The 16,865-nt window shown below is 39.6% G+C and overlaps 1 protein-coding gene across 1 annotated transcript in view; it reads left to right on the top strand.

Annotated features, from left to right (window-relative positions):
* Positions 1–16,865, top strand: part of cubn (cubilin (intrinsic factor-cobalamin receptor)) — a 127,396-nt gene that overhangs the window by 70,531 nt on the left and 40,000 nt on the right. The gene's annotated exons all lie outside the window — the stretch shown is intronic.

The following is a 16,865-nucleotide window of genomic DNA, read 5'->3' as shown; positions in this document are numbered from 1 at the left end:
ATACATTTCATTAATATGGCCTAAAAACACAATCACATTGCCTCAGTGGGCTCTATAATCTGTGCAGTGAACAACCTCCTTTGTCCTTAGACCCTCAATTCAAATGAGGAAAGACTTGCCTCATGGGGCAAAAAAAAAAAAACTTTAACGGGGAAAAAGATGCAAGGAACGTCAGAGAGAGCCACAGAGGAGGAATTCTTCTACCAGGGCGGACAGTCATGCAATAGATGTCACATGTACAGAACCGAACAACAAAATCACTGTTTACAAATTGCACTGACAGTTTATCTGATACAAATTATAATATATGTAAAGTGTGTGGATCCAGGAGACGGACTGAGCAGGCCGAGGCATCGCAAAATGGTGCCAGGGCCAAACAACCTCCTCTCCACCAAGGTGACCTGGAGAGGACAGGCCATATACGATAATTGGCTGTAAAAAGCAAAAAATGGAGTGAAGAGGCAACAGATTTTACAGGAAGTACAGTTATAAGGAGATAGTAAAACAGAGGCGAGCAATGATCCAGCATAGCACAGGGTATGACAATCCAGAGGAGGAGGACGAGGAGGACGAGGCTACAGAAGGTGGACAGTGAGAGAGCAACACAGCTTGCAGTGGGAAAAACAAGCACGGAGGTTGTCCTTTCATGTAGCGATAGATGTTTTGAACCTAGTACACGCAGACAGGGAAGGGGGAAACACACACCCAATGACAGTCTACATCTGGCTAGTCAGACTAAATAGGTGAGGTGCTTCTATCCTTGAAATGCTTCAACATGGGCAGGTCTGGGAGGGGATGCTAAGACATGCCCATTCACTTCTTGTGCCACCTCCAGAAGGCACAACCATCACACAGAAATGTTAAAATGCTAATTGAACTAATTTAAGTTGAGTGGAAAACACATTTTTCCATGAGTGAAAAACACATTTAGGCACAAAAAACATTTGATAGGGTTCATGTTTTGGCTTAAAATACCTGGCTGGAGATGTCCGGAGGTCTCCTTGGTGAAGAAAACTGTTTTGTCCTCATAAATATGGCCAGAGATGTTGTCTTGCTGTCAAAAGTTTTTTTGTCATCACAAAATGGCTCTAAATAGCTTGAAATGGGTTTCCTGTAATATATCAAGTGGTGACACATTTATATATGTAGAAAAAACAATATCAAACTTTGGTCACTGGTGGGCAGTAACTATCACCTTCAGCTCCTGATGTAAAAATTTTACCCATTACAAAAATATTTACCGCCAACATCGCATCGTGATGACTGTGACTATGGGTCATATTTATCTAACTACTCGACAGACTCATGCTCCCTCAGGTGGACTGCCATGGGATCTCTGAAAAAAATAGGTATTGCCATGAATGGTGACAGACAATAATATGTATGATCCTGCTGAGTTCTGCCATGGCTTATACGTATGATGTTTGTCAAGTGGTTGTCAAAAGATCATTTTTCAACTAGAGAAAGTCACAGTTCTGTAAAATCCAACTAAAACATAAGACTATGAAAATACGGAATTAGAAGTCTTCACACCCAACAGTTGCGTAGGTGACATTGTTATTTTAAACACTTTCCAAAACTCATAATTAAAGCCTTGTAGAACCGGTCCCATATATTGACTTGCTCTCAGAACTGTCTTCTTTCACATAACTTGTCAGTATTGCCAGGTTACAGCCACCTTGGTGTTGGTGGTGTATATCGAAGTAGTTAAGAACCAGCTGTGCTACATCTGAAAATGATATGTATAATTACTGTCAAGTTTAGATGATATCATTGCACAAGTAGTTTGAACAATCTGAAATCAAGTATTTAGTCCCCTGTGACTGGTTTGTGTCCTTCCAGGTTGTGGTGGGGAGTTGTCTGCTCCAAGTGGCTCCTTCACCAGCCCAGACTATCCAAACAGATACCCAGAAAACAGGGAGTGTATCTGGTATATCACCACATCAGCTGGCAGCAGCATCACACTTACTATCCATGAATTTGACGTGGAGTTCCACCAAGACTGCAACTATGATGTTTTGGAGGTAAGTTATTGATTTATGGATCTGTTTCATCCGACTAAGTTTGGTTCAGAACATGCAAAATAACCCAATATGGCTCATTGGTGCACCACAATTAAGTGAGGAAGATACCACACTTACTTGACACAAGTGTTAAAGAACAGGATGTTTTTTCAATTTTTGTTTTTACAATACAAAGGTTAATTTATTTTTAATTTATTTACTTTTATTTCTTAATTAACGTATAAATGGTATAATAAATGACAGAGTAGTGAAACTGGTAACCTAACATAGGTGACCTTACTTTGACTTCATCTTAGGTTTATGGAGGCCCAGATCTTTCAGCCCCTGTGCTGGCAAAGCTCTGCAGCACCACATCCAGCCCAATGCTCGTCTCCAGCACTGGCAACCTGGTCACAGTGCGCTTCAAATCTGATGCTTATGTCAGTGGTCGAGGTTTCAATGCAAGCTGGGCGGAAGTCCAGGGAGGTGAGTAGAAATTAGTGCGCACATGTCCATATGGCCTACATACAGTCAAAGGTATGTATGCCAAAGGTGAAAGGTTAGATATGCATACAGATATGCAAAAAAATTTTAATGATCAGCTGGCTTGAAACAGTACAATCAATTTAGGTGAACTTCTTTTAGGTATTGTGATTGATAACAACTTTTCTAGGCCCATTTTAAAAGGCTGTGTTTGATACACCCATGAGACTCTGCCGCAAACACTTTGTGAAAGACTAAGGAGCTCAGCATTGATCCTAAAGAGTGCATTATTTATCTGAACAATGACCACACTGACCAGCAATATGATCATAGGTGAGTGGTTGTAGTTCGATGTGTTGGGGCTGCTTTGCTGCCAGTGGATCTGCTGTTCTAAAGAATGTAAATCACCAAATTCTTTGGGAAAATCAGCAGAAGATTGGGTCTTGTGCAGTTGGGTGTTCCATCAGGACAATGATCCCAACACACATCACAAGTGTCAAAGGAATGTCTAAATCAGGCTAGAATTATGGTTTTGGAATAGTCTTCCCAACTTGAACCCAGTGAAGAACATGTGGACTGTGCTGAAGAAACAAGGCTGCACCAGAAAGTCAACAAATTTAGATGAACTTCAATGATTCTGTCAAGAGGAGTGGTTAAAAAATTCAGCCAGAGGACAACCAGAAGCTTGTGGATAGCTGTCAAAAGTGCCTAATTAAGGTGAAAAGGGACCTTTAACAAAATATTAGTATCATTATTGTATGTATATTTTGGATGCAGCAGATTTGGTCATATTTTCAGAAGACCAATAATGAATTCATTATTGGACCAAACTTTATGAATGTTTTAGTGATACAGTAGTGTGTGCTACCTTCAACCCATTAACAGAAAAATGAGAGATGTAGAAATCATGGAACTCAAAACTGCCATGATGTACACCACAATTGTATAGGGACTGCATTAGTATCATCATTTCATTTTTATAATACATGAGGTAAGATAAATAACAAGATAATAAGGGAAATGAAATTCTCTTGGGGAGCATCACGCAGACTGAAAGTAACCCAAAACAAGTAACCGCAAACAACCAAAATATGCTGGTGAATATAGAAATCTTTTGAGCAAATGTGCTATGAGTTAGTTTCACTTAACATTAATCTGCTCATTGACAGTGACTCATTTTATCATTTATGAGGTTTTTTGGATTAAGAGTAGCAAACTTTGAGATGATCTCTGCACATGGCATCTTTCTCGCTAATCCATCTTGTATTTATGGCTGCTCCTGGCTAATGGTTGGTCACAGGGAATTGAAATGGACAAATGGGACACTACTTTTATTACTATTATCACTACATTCATACCAATGGTGGCTCGTGACTGAAAAAAACTGGGGAGGTCCATTAGCGCGTCATTTTACATGTCTTAGCCAATCATAGATCAGCATGCCTCTATGGACGAGCCTCCTCTGATTCATACCCACATATAGATATAAGATAGAATAAATCAGAGGCAAGCTGCATTGTTCTCTACCAGCTTCAGCACTCTTAGTAACCTTTGATTAACTGTTGTCTCTCATGCAGGCTGCGGAGGCCCAGTCACAGCTCCATCAGGGGAGATCCATTCTCCTTTGTATCCCAACAGCTATCCCAACAATGTGGACTGTTCCTGGGTTGTCAGTGTGGATCCCAACCACAGAGTTTTACTCAACTTCTCTGACCTGGACATTGAATTCCATAGCAACTGCTCCTGGGACTATGTGGCTGTGAGTGACTGATTTATAAAAACTTAATTTCTAATTCAAAAGCATTCTGCCAAATCACTTTATTTTATTAATGACCTTGTAGAATATTCAGACCCTATGTGGTTTGGAGTTTTTCTTCCTGTTTTGTGAATATCCATGGTTGCATGTGGGTTAGTTACAGGGTTAGTACAAATCTCTGATGGTTACTGCTGACTTGTCGATCTACAGCAGAAATAACCCTTTGAAAACCATCCTAGTACAGCCCTCAAGTGGCCTTGGCAGATTTGATGGCCTGATCCTATTTGAATACAATAAACCATGCAATATGTTACGATACGTTGTGCTACGCTACGTGGCATTGCAATACGTAGCGTAACGTATTGTTACTGTGCGTGTCGTAACGTATCGTAGCACAAAGTATCGTAGCACTATTGTAGTTACCATATATGTTTCATTATTATTATATTTCTATTATTTCATTAATACAAAAAGTTACAAGATGTTGCGATCAACTGCATTGCCATATGTTGCAATACAACACATTATGGTAATCTTACTGTACCTTACGTTAGGATATCTTATTGTAAGTCACGTTATGCCATGTTAGGTTACATTACATTGTGGTATCTTATGATTAATTATGATACATTACTACCATAGTTACAATAACTTGAGTCATAATACTTTGAGTTACTATATCTTGAGTTATGATGATAAGTTATATTATAATACAGAATATTACAATACATTACACTACATTGTGATTCCTTGTGATACGTCATGATATGTTACGATACATTGCGATATGTTGTGATACGTGTGTGTGTTTGTGTGTGTGTATGACTAGGTGGACAGGGAAAATTGCAAAAGTCTGAAAATCTCTCTTTAATACAGTCTATTTGCTACTGACCATATAAGCAAACAAACTGTAGTACTTGTTGATGTGGTACAGTTCACGCTACATAGTTTTCCTGATACCATATGTGTGTCCCTCTGTAGATCCATGATGGGCCAACCCAATCATCTCCTCTGCTAGCCCATTTGTGTGGCACCAGTCCTCCTTCCCCCATCATCTCCACCCAGAACACCATCTATGTTCGCTTTAGGTCCGATTCCAGTCGCAGCCACCGTGGCTTCAGTGCTCGCTTCTCTACAGGTGGGTTTCCTATAACCTCTCTGTTGAAGTCACGAGATCAGGGAATTAATTTATGTCCTTTTAAGTACTCCCTTATGCTATGCAATAGATTACATTGCCTGACCCAAAAAAATACATCACCACCTGGATTTAACTAATCAAAGAGGTAAAGGCCATCCATTGGATATTTAGTGATTAATATTTTTCAGCTAGCATGAAGTCATTTAACCCTAATGGATGCAATGAATAGCTTCTTATTTGTTAAGCAACTATGGAGGAAGACATGCACATGTTGACTTTCTTTCTTTCTTTCTTTCTTTCTTCTTTCTTTCTTTCTTTCTTTCTTTCTGTCTTTCTTTCTTTCTTTCAACAGCTTGTGGTGCAACCATCACAACAGATGATGTTGGTGGGGCCATTGTATCGCCACGGTATCCATTACCATACCCGCCCAATCAGAACTGTAGTTGGATCATCAGAGCACAGGAACCATGTGAGTTATGTTAGTCAGCCCTCAAACTAAAAAGTCTTATTGTTGTATATACTTTTAACCTTTACCTTGTCTTTCTGTGGGCAGTCAACCATGTGACCCTGTCATTCACTGACTTTGAGTTAGAGATGACCTCCAACTGCTCCCGTGATGCTGTGGAGATCCTAGATGGTGATAACTACCAGGCTCCTTTAATTGGTACTTATATATAGTGTGTGCGTGTGTGTGTGTGTGTGTGTGTGTGTGTGCGTATGTATGCATAAGTATGCAATAGAGAGAGAGAGAGAACAGGCTAGATTTGTATGTCTGCACTGTCTGCTGTGTCAGGTTATTTTCACCAAGTCATGTTGCGTGAATGATGAGATAAGCTTATAGTTAACAATGATACAGTATGTGATGACATTGTTAAACTGAATATGGTTGAATGTAACAAGTCAATAACTTGTGCAATCAGTAAAATGATATGTAGCCTTAAATTCTAATGGAAATATGATGTAACATGTCATCAGGGCGCTACTGTGGCTCCCTCCCTCACCCTGTAACATCCTTCAGTAACTCTTTGGTCGTCAACTTTATCTCTGATCAGTCCGTCTCCAGAAAAGGGTTCAGAGCCACCTACTCAGCATCCACCTCAAGTAAGACATTCCAGGATGTTCTTCTCTCTCACACACACACTTAAAACTCATCACTGCGAATTCCAACTCGGCCTCTTCTCATACACACACAAACACTAATATGACAAGATCTTCAAGAAACACTGATTATTTTCCCTTCTTCTGCTCAGGTTGTGGAGGAGATCTGTTGATGGAGAGTGGTGCTTTTAACAGTCCTAACTATCCAGACGCTTATCCACCTAATTTGGAGTGTGTGTGGACCATCAAGAGCTCACCAGGGAACCGCCTCCAGCTCTCATTTATGTAAGTCAATTTGAATGTGATGGGTCATTCTTGGAATCACATTCTAAACTCCAATAACCCTCTTCAGCAAATGGAACCTGCTCAGTTGTCATGACATGACTTAAGTTTTGTACTTCTGAAGTGATCATGTATCCCTGTCTCTGTTTAAAGATGATCTCGTGTGTCAGATGTTTCTGGCCTGTCCGCTGACTCTTGATTGTTTTCAGTCTTCATTAACTCACTGTCAACAGGTATTTTTATAAAAGGTAGCTTTTTCTGTGCATTTTGGCCTTCCGTCCACTCATAAACCTGTTCTAGGGTTAAAATATTGATATAAGATGTGTGATAGAGCACCTGTATCTGTTTGATGTTGAAGTTGTGCGCTGTAATCTGCTTTGTTTAAACGCTGCTTGACATATCCTCCTATGGTGAGGAACTGATGGGGTCATCTCAGAGTACTGATCTAGGAAAGTGGCTAAGATGTTGGTGCACTAAGACTACCACTCCCACAGTTTATCTGAGTATGTCGGTAGCTTAACAGCAAGAGCGTTTTTCCAAGCTTCTGAGTGGCTAACATGGCTTTTGTGATATGTTTGTATGTTGAAGCTGTTGGCTTGGCATTAGGGGTCGACCAATAGTGGATTTTTAAAGGGCGATATAATAACGATAGTTTGAAGCAGGAAAAAGCCGACAGCCGATTAATCGGCCGATATCACTCACTACATACATATATAAAGCTATTAGCTATATCTTATATGTGATTAATATATAATTAATATTATATAATAATATATTTAATTTAAATTTGTATGTTCAATATCTATTAAATCTACATGGATGATGATGATTTAAGTTGCACTTTAATATTGGGGGGGGGGGTTAAGTGATCCTTCACATTTTTCACAAAATAACACTGGTTGAACAAGGCATATAGTGAAGGGATTTGAACTGTGATTTTCTCATCCTCCCATAGTCAGGCTGTAACCACTAACCAGCTAGGGATGGTATGTTAGGATTCTATCTTTATCTTATCCATACTCTTAACAGTCCTGTTCTTTATCACTACTAAAAAATGGTTTGTTTTTTAATTATCTTTTTTTTTTGAAAGAATAAATTCAGAACAGGAATTCATTTATATGTCTCAGCCAGCAGCTAAAGTTTACAAGAAATTGCCAAATTTTGATATTCATGGCAAACTAAGATGAACAGACTAACACAGTCAGCTTTCATTTTAGCGTGTTCTTAACAAGCTTTTAATTGTTAACTTAACAAGCACTGTGGTCATGTAAAACGTGCCAGTGGAAAAGTCGCTGTTTATGCTGAAATATGATGCACGTTTATGCTTGTTGAAGCTGAGCTACATTAATGTTCCCTGTTCAGAGTGAGAACATTTTAGCTTTGTTTGGCCCAGCAACAAGTTGTGAAGTTTATCCCTGTTTATTCTCTATCCACATACCATGTTTATCTGACTGTCTGTGATTTGCATCAGAAAACTGCCGCTGATTGTTTTCAGTGTAAAATCCCACACACCTGCAGTGTTTTAAACACAAACAGCATTTTTAAGCAGTTGCACCCTGACTACTATTTCTAAGAGGTGTGCAGCTTTAAATGACTGCACAATGTGGTCAGGAGAGTTTCACTGCCAGCCATTTGCATGAGCAGCAATGAGAGGAAGAAGCTGCCAAAGAAGGAGAAAGTGCTAAGAAAGGCCTATCCTGCCACAATACAGAAATGCTAAGGGCTGCAACATCTGCATCATCAAATCTTGTTTTCTATGAAAGCCAGTCTTATAAACCTGAACAGAGATAGTAAAAACAAACCCAGCCAGATATTGAAGATTTCTAGCAATATATAAGGTGCACATTCCCTGTTGTAGTTTATTAATCATACTTGTAAGTAACAATCGTGTGTTTTGCTCAGTGTCTTTCATCTACAGGGAGACTCTGGCTGTCAAAATGACTACCTGGAAATCAGAGAGGGCAACTCCACTGGGTCTCTGGTTGGTCGTTTCTGTGGAAATTCGCTGCCTTCCAACTACACCTCTGTGATTGGTCACATCCTGTGGGTTAAGTTTGTTTCAGATGCATCAGTCAGCGGAGCAGGATTCAGGGCCACCTTCTCACACTGTGAGTATGTGTGTATGAAGATAATTCACCACTGTCTTTTATACATAGATTACTTTCCACAATCTGTGTTAAGGCCATTGGTAAAGATGTTGAATTTCTGTACAGTACACAATATTTGCAGTTAAAATAGGATAAGACTTACAGTTATGAAGATATTATTGGTGCAAATGGTTTGAGCACCTGTAACAGTGGAAATTTGTAGTTGTGTACAGTGATTGTGTATGTGTATCACTAAATGTGTGGTCACATACTCTATGAGTTGTGTACTTGTTTTTTCTCTCCACAAATACAACACAACACTTACACATTCACAAATTCTTAATTACAGGTGCACACATTCTATTTTACAAGTCACAGATTACAAAACTGACATACTCACATTTTTGCTCCTATTGTTTTAGTTTATTTAGTGCAAAACATGTTGTGTTCTTTCAAAACACAAACACAAATCGATAAGTAGAAGCTCTCGAATCTTCCCCACGAGTCACAGATTCTGTTTCCTTCAACTACAAATCACAAATCCACTGAGATATGGTGGCTGGTTCAAGTCCATCTACAGATGACAGTATGGAAAGTGGACTGGTAGAGCTTGACGCTGCTCCACACTTGCAGTGTGTGTATAATCACAATGTTAAACTAAATTCAGCTGATCTGAGATTGACTGATTCCACAGCCAATCAGAGGAGAGGGACTTCTGTTTACATGCGGTCAAGCCAGCCGTCACTCCGATCTGTGTGGTCATGTCTTTTTACAGCACCTCAGATATGGTAAAATATGCAATCTGGAGGCGTAAATATGGGATTATTTTGGCATTTCTCCACACTGGTGCAGTAAAGATACTTGATATTAAGTTTTTTTTATTCATCATGGGCACATGAAACACTTTAATGTAACATTTTATTTTAAATGTAGGTTTGAATTATAGCTCACAGTTCTTAATACCTTTATTTTGAATAACCGGAAGTAAATATGCTGTTTCTCTGCATTTACCATAAGAATATGAACATGAGAATATCTGTACATTCAGTGTGGCTGATATGGCCACGGAGATCGGAGTGATGGCTGGCATCCCACATGTAAACATGGACAAAAGCCCCTCCCCGATTGGCTGTGGGATCAGTCAATCTCAGATCAGCACTCACCTTTTCTGACATAGACTGAATGCATGCAGCACACCTTAAATTAGTTTAACATTGTAAGTATACAATAGCATTTCTATATGGTCAGATGTAGCTGCACTTGACCCAGCCACCCTGCGCACTCAAAGCCAACTTCACATTGTTTGATACAGGTACATAAATATGTTTTGCACCAAATATAGGTAGCCAAAATGTGAGCGTGTCAGTTTTTCAATCTGTGACTTGTAAAATAGGATTTGTGCACCTGTAAGAATTTGTGAATGTGTAAGTGTTGTGTTGTATTTGTGGAGAGAAAAAAAAATCTACAAGTAGAGTATGTGACCACACATTTACTGATACACATACACAATCACTGTCACAACTACAAATTTCACTGTTACAGGTGCTCAAACCTTTTGCACCAGTAATACATTCATATAAAGTGCTTAAAATTAGCCCAATTTAACAGCTGTGGCATTAAAGTAATGTGTCTATTGACTGCTTCATTAAAAATGATAGTAACATGATGGTGATGTCTTATATATGGTAATATATTACTGTGAAATAATATTAGTATATTACTTCAGAGTATATTTTTGTAAATTTTGATGTTACTACATATGAATTTGTGCTTACAGTAAATAGACTTTTTCATCTCTTCCTAGTCCTAAAAATATCTAACTGATGTCATGAGTTCTATGTAGTCTCGACAAAACACAAAATAAGAGAAAATGATAAATCTAACTTTGACTTCCATTTGGTTTCCTAGTGTATGGTAATGATCTGACAGGGGACTCTGGACAGATAGCATCCCCGCTTTATCCAAGAACGTATCCTAATAATGCCAACTACCGCTGGACCATATCTGTGGAAGGAGACAGCTTTATCCAGATCCAATTCTTGGATATGGACATAGAGGACCTATATGACTGTTACTACGACCAGCTCAAAGTAAGATCGTATGTGCTTGGAAATCACATTGCATCCTTGATTCATCCTTTTACAGTTACAGTCAGAATGTTTGCACCATCAACATGCAATAATCTTCATAATGCAGTATCATCAAGGTCTTTGATGTTTTCTCACCAGATTTGAGGCGAGGAGTATTACCTCAGTTTTAAAACAATGCCAGGTTTCTGGGTACCACTGGGTGGTGCTATGATAGTAACTGAATATTGGCATGTTAATGTGTATAGTCCAGGACTGGTAAAGCAGATTAAAGCTTACACAGTAGATTTACAGCAACTTCCATTGTCCTTGTGAATCCTCAAAATTGGCACCATGACATGCTCAGCAAAAATAATCAAGTTTTTACATCTTTTCATGTAAAATGTGTTAAGATGTTGGGTAGAAGCCGATTAAAGCAGTTGGAGGATTTAGTTATAGTTCAACATATGCAAATTCCAACGAATAAGCACTAGATTAAAAATGGGCGATTGGCTGTTGGGTTTTTGGTCATGGCGCTTTCTTTGAAGATACAGGTGTGATCCACATGTGGACTTTCATACATGTACATAAAACTTACTGCCTGAACTACTGTGTAGGGACCACAAGCAAGCCATTTTGCCTCAACCTTATGTGAGACCCTGTTTTCTCTCTTCATTTGTTTTTGGGCACCTTTAGGTTAAACACACGGTCAAAGGGACAAACTGAATATCTGAAAAACAGGTGCTGCATCATAAAAGCTAATTATCCGGCCTCTTGCCACAACCTGAGGGACATTCATTGAAATTATACCACATTAAATCGCGATTGTCCTTTTTGTGTGCACAAAATGACATTTACATTGTTTGTTTGCTTATAATTGACTTTCATATTTAAATTACAATGCCCTATATATTAGGGTTGGTGATTGTACAGACACAGTGACTAAACATTCTCCTTATTATCGTTGTCACTTTTGTCATTATTAATTAAATAGCTTACATGGTTTTTAATATTATTGTTAGTGATATATGTTTGGTTTGGCAATATAACAAACTTTCAATGCCAGCTCATTAAAATGAGAGCTACAGACAGAGCCCTGGTGAGAGCCAAGTGGTGGCAACAGTCCAGGGAGGGTCCACTGATATGATAATGCATCCATTCTGCCCTCAAATTGTGTTACTTTACAGATATTTGATGGCCCCAGTGTTCATTACTACCCCATTGGGACATTTTGTGGTCTTGCCCTGCCTCCTCCACTAAGAAGTACTGCAAGCACCATCACCCTGGAGTTCCAGTCAGATACAGTGGTTGGAGGACGAGGCTTCCTTGTGGAATGGACCGCTGTGCAGGAGTCTGGACCACCACCAACGATTACACCAGGTCGGACAAAACTGTTTATCCCCTTTAAGCCACCATACATAGAACCACATCATATTAAAAATGTGTGTATTTCATGCTGCTGTCCATTCAAAAAGATAAGTTAGGCAAAGAAGGTAGCAACGTAGTCCCGATTGAGTAATTAAGTGCAGACTTTAGCTTTACACTGTCAATGTTGGCTCATTACTTGAAGAAGAAAAAATCTGCATTATTCAGCCTGTGTACCATATAAGCTGTGCTGTTACAACAGGAGTTGTCATAAGCCCATAAGGAATCACACCAATATTGTGTCTAACTTACTTCTGTGGAAAGCCTAGATAAGTTATACACCACATCTGGTTTCTCTGTGAACACCAAAACCCTTTTCCACTTGTGTTTAATGTTCATTGAAGTCTAATCATTCATTCATAGATGTTCATAATAAGGTCAGCAATACTCAACTTAATGCCACAAAATGCAGTTGAATTCAATAATTTAAACATTTTTATTATTTGGCTCTATATTCAAGCAAGACGGCTACTGCTGGCAGCTGCAAAACCAGCTACGATCTAATCCCTTTAGGGAATTTTGGACTATTAAAGCTTGTCCACTTAAAGAGATAGCTCGGTGTTCAAGTCTGACCTGTGGCCCTTTGCTGCATGTAACCCCCCTCTGTCTCATCCTGATTCCTGTTATCTCTAGGCTGTCTTATCAATAAAAAAAAAAAAAAAAAAGAAAACTAAAAAAAGGATAGCATCAACCCCACACTTAAAGCTAGGGTCTACAATCCTGGAGAGCTAGCAAGATTTGAAAGTGGCACCGCCTCTCAGTTCCACCCTCCCCATCCCGTCAGTGCTTCGTCCAAAGCCACGCCCCCACAAACTTGAACGTGCATCTGGCAGTGGGACTCAGCAGGGAGAAGGAGAGCAGCAATTCAGCTGAATTTAGCACAGAGCAGACAGGAAGTAAAGCGCTGAAATAACAAACAACATCCGGTTACTTTTCAAAATAAAACCCAGCAGCGTTGTCACTGGCAGGTCCATGCTGTCATCTGTGGCATCATCCACAGCATTGTCCACGGGATCACTCATGGGATCACCTGCAGCATCATTGGCCCCACCATGGCCGTCAGGTGGGCCCTCCAGGCTGGTCAAAGATGCGGGTGGGGCCGCCGGTGAACAAGTGACTGTCTCAGTCGAGTGTGATGCACCCTGCTGTGGAGGCATCTGCCGAGTAGCGGTCCTGCTCTTCACTGTCGCTGATGCCGTCAACATTCTCATCCTATAGTGCTAGCTCTCCACTAACGTTTAAGCTCCCACAAGACCTAAAGTTAGATGCGGTGAGAAAGCTTGAGATGTTCGAAATGCTCTGCCAGAGTTGCGAATGTCTTTTATCCCTCTCCAGTTTTGCTTTTTATTTAGAGCCCTCTATCTCACACCACTTAATTTTTTTTCCATGTTTTTCCTTTTAGACTAGCTAACAATCATCTCAACAGCAATACGTGTCTAGATTAAAATTTCACTGTCATCTGCCTTTTTTTTTCTTTTTCTTTTTATCTGTCATCTATGTGTGTACATGTGTACGATCAATAGACTATATATAAAAGAGGCCTACGTCCCCGTCATCATCGCCCGAACACAGACAGCAAAACAAACAGTCATATTTTTATTTGCAAATAAATCAGGTAGGCTATAACGTTGTAGTTCGTCACACACTTAATGAGGTCTACTCACAAGAAAAAAAAAAAAAAAAACACTATGTGATGGAGGCCTCTGGGAGCTCGAGGCCCCCAGATGGCCTGGTTTGGGATCCGGGCTTGTGTCTACCGTACTGTGCTGTAGCGGACTCAAACCACAACCGATGGGGACTGCCAGAAGGCGGAGCAAAACCGGATCGGAGGCGCAACGCAGTGGACCGTATCCAGTGGAAACTGGGCCGACTCATTAGCCATTCTCATGGCTAAAAACAACACACAAAGAAGCTAACGTTAGCATTGGGCTAATACAAGCTACAAACGTAGCCAAGTTGGCAAACCTTACATATTTCGTGAAAATAACAAATCCCCCCCAAAACAAATTGGTCAGCTTTTTCTCAGTCCTGCAGCTGCCACAGATGTCTGATTATTATCGTTCCTTTTTCTGAATACATCATGTATTGACTACTCTCAGGATAGCAGGACCATTTCACCCAGTACAACAAAATGTGTTTCTGAACAACATTACAGACCCTAGCTTTAACTGTGAATGATCTTCAATGGGTCAGTTAATCACTTCTGTCTGTATGCATTACCATCTCTCTCTCTCAGGTGCATGTGGTGGACTACTAATGACGGGGGAGAGTCCTGGCTTCCTTTTTTCTCCTGACTGGCCTGAAAATTACCCAGCTAACCAGGAGTGTACCTGGTTGATACGTTCTCCAGACTCAACTGTAGAGTTCAACCTTTTGTTTCTGGACATGGAGGACTACCCTATGTGTTACTTTGACAGCCTTGTTATCAGAGATGGTAAGCTTGTGTAGGTAATTGAAAATCTGGTGTTCACTTTTATTTTAATGGTTTTACACATCAAAATAATCCTGTGTTTGGACACTTCAAGTTTGAAATATGCATTTGAAAATAATATTTTCTAAAAGTCTGTCTTGAACTGAGGATGTGGAATTCAGAAAGGGGGCTTATAGAGAGTGTAGGATCTAGTGTTTTTGGAGCATGACCTATATATAGGTACTAAATGTCAGGACATTGATGCCTCTGCATATTTTATCTTCTTGTATCACAAATCACACTTTGAAAAAACAATATTAATTGTATTTATTGTGTCGCATACATATAATGCTGACATTGTTTACTCATCAAATCAGGCTGCATAGCTATTAGGAAAAAAAAGTGAAAACTGCTGTATGATGTCACTAATTGGGATAAAGTCTGCTTTATTTTGGTATTTACATTGATGAACCACAAAATGCCGTCTGAGTTTAGCCCAAAAACAGCTATAACGTTTTCAAATGCATGTCTGACAAGATTTACACTAGCAATCAAATTCTGCAGATATAATACATATAAATATGTCAGGTCAAACATAGTTTTTGTATTTATTAGCAATGAATCTATGTATATTAGATATCTGTTTCTTTAGTATTATATTGATATTGTTGTGCAATCATAAATTGTATGATTGTGTTTTTGTGTTAGTTTTGAGGTTACATAAAAAAAAAAAAAAAAATTCAAAAAGAGGAGGAAGAACAGACGACAGATGAAAAAGCCTTTTCAGTAGAAAAGTGATTTAAACCATCACCATGAAAAGCAATGAGCCATACCTGTATTGAGTCACTGGTATAACTTTGGTGACAGCCCCATGCTGATGTGATAGGTCTACTTGTTCTTCTTTACATCAAATGATTTCCTTTTGTGTTCTCAGGTGCAACTAGTCTGTCCCCCATTCTGGCTACTGTATGTGGTCGGCATCTTCCAGGCTCTTTCCACTCAACGGGAGACTCCATGTTCATTCACTTCTCCTCAGACAGCAGCATCAGTGGCCGAGGCTTTAATGCTTCCTACTCTAGAGGTCAGATGCCAGACTTATATATTCGTTACTCTCAGTTTTTCAAAACCAATCCAGAGCCAGTATTAATCAGATAAAAGTAGGAATTGCGCTCTACTGTGTGCAGCAGTGACTTTGCATGCACTTGCTTTGGTTCAACCATTTTAAAGGTACAGTGTGTAGGATTCAGTAGTATTAAACGGTGTGGTTGCAGATTGCAAACAGCTGAACAACCCTTGCCTCACCCTGCCCAACTACTAAAACCCCAAAACACGAATGGCCCTCTTCAGAGCCAGTGTTTGGTTTGTCTACTCTGGGCTACACTAAAACCCAACAGTCCTCTTTTGTACTCATACACACCAGCCACCTAAATATGCCTGATTTTCTTCATCAAGATCTGTGCATTATTCTCTGAGAAATTAATGAAAATGGGGAAAAACACCCGTATTTCACACTGTTATAGAAAGAGAGAAAAAAATCCTGTATCCATCCCCTTTTCCTGAGGAAAATTAATGGGATCTATTCTGGGATTAATCTGAAAACCAGTCAGCAGTTTTGTCTAATCCTGCTGACAAACCAATGGACAGCTGGTAAAACATAACCCTCTGAGCAAAGGTAAAAAATAAAGCCCTTCAGTGGAGTGCTCACATGAACTCTTGTCAGGCAACCAGCAGAGACTCCAGGTGGTTACTGGCATGGCCAAGACTTCCACCACTCAACTTCCTGGAAAAATACAACATTTTTTCAAGTCTTAGAGTAAATAAACAAGACATAGTACCATAACAGTGAAGAGTAATTCTAGAGAAAAATCAACGATTGTAGAGTTTCATTCCCAGGTAGTAAAACCTGAGGCTGCTTTGGATTGGGCCCCTCGACCCATAGCCTCGGTATTTGATGACCTCAAAAATCATCTTTCTTTAACTACCAATCTTTTCAACTATCTCTCTTTAGGATAACTTAGTCAGCATTTATTTAATGAAACCCCCCCCTCCTTCATGTAGTGATGAATGAGTGCCTGAGGGGATGGCCACGGTTCGCTGCAGGGTGAATAATAACTAAT

The sequence above is a fragment of the Acanthopagrus latus genome, chromosome 19 (assembly GCF_904848185.1).
Source record: "Acanthopagrus latus isolate v.2019 chromosome 19, fAcaLat1.1, whole genome shotgun sequence".
NCBI classification, from domain to species: Eukaryota; Metazoa; Chordata; class Actinopteri; order Spariformes; family Sparidae; genus Acanthopagrus; species Acanthopagrus latus.
The sequence above is the reverse complement of the archived record's forward strand: the minus strand, read 5'-3'. Positions and strand labels throughout refer to the sequence as shown.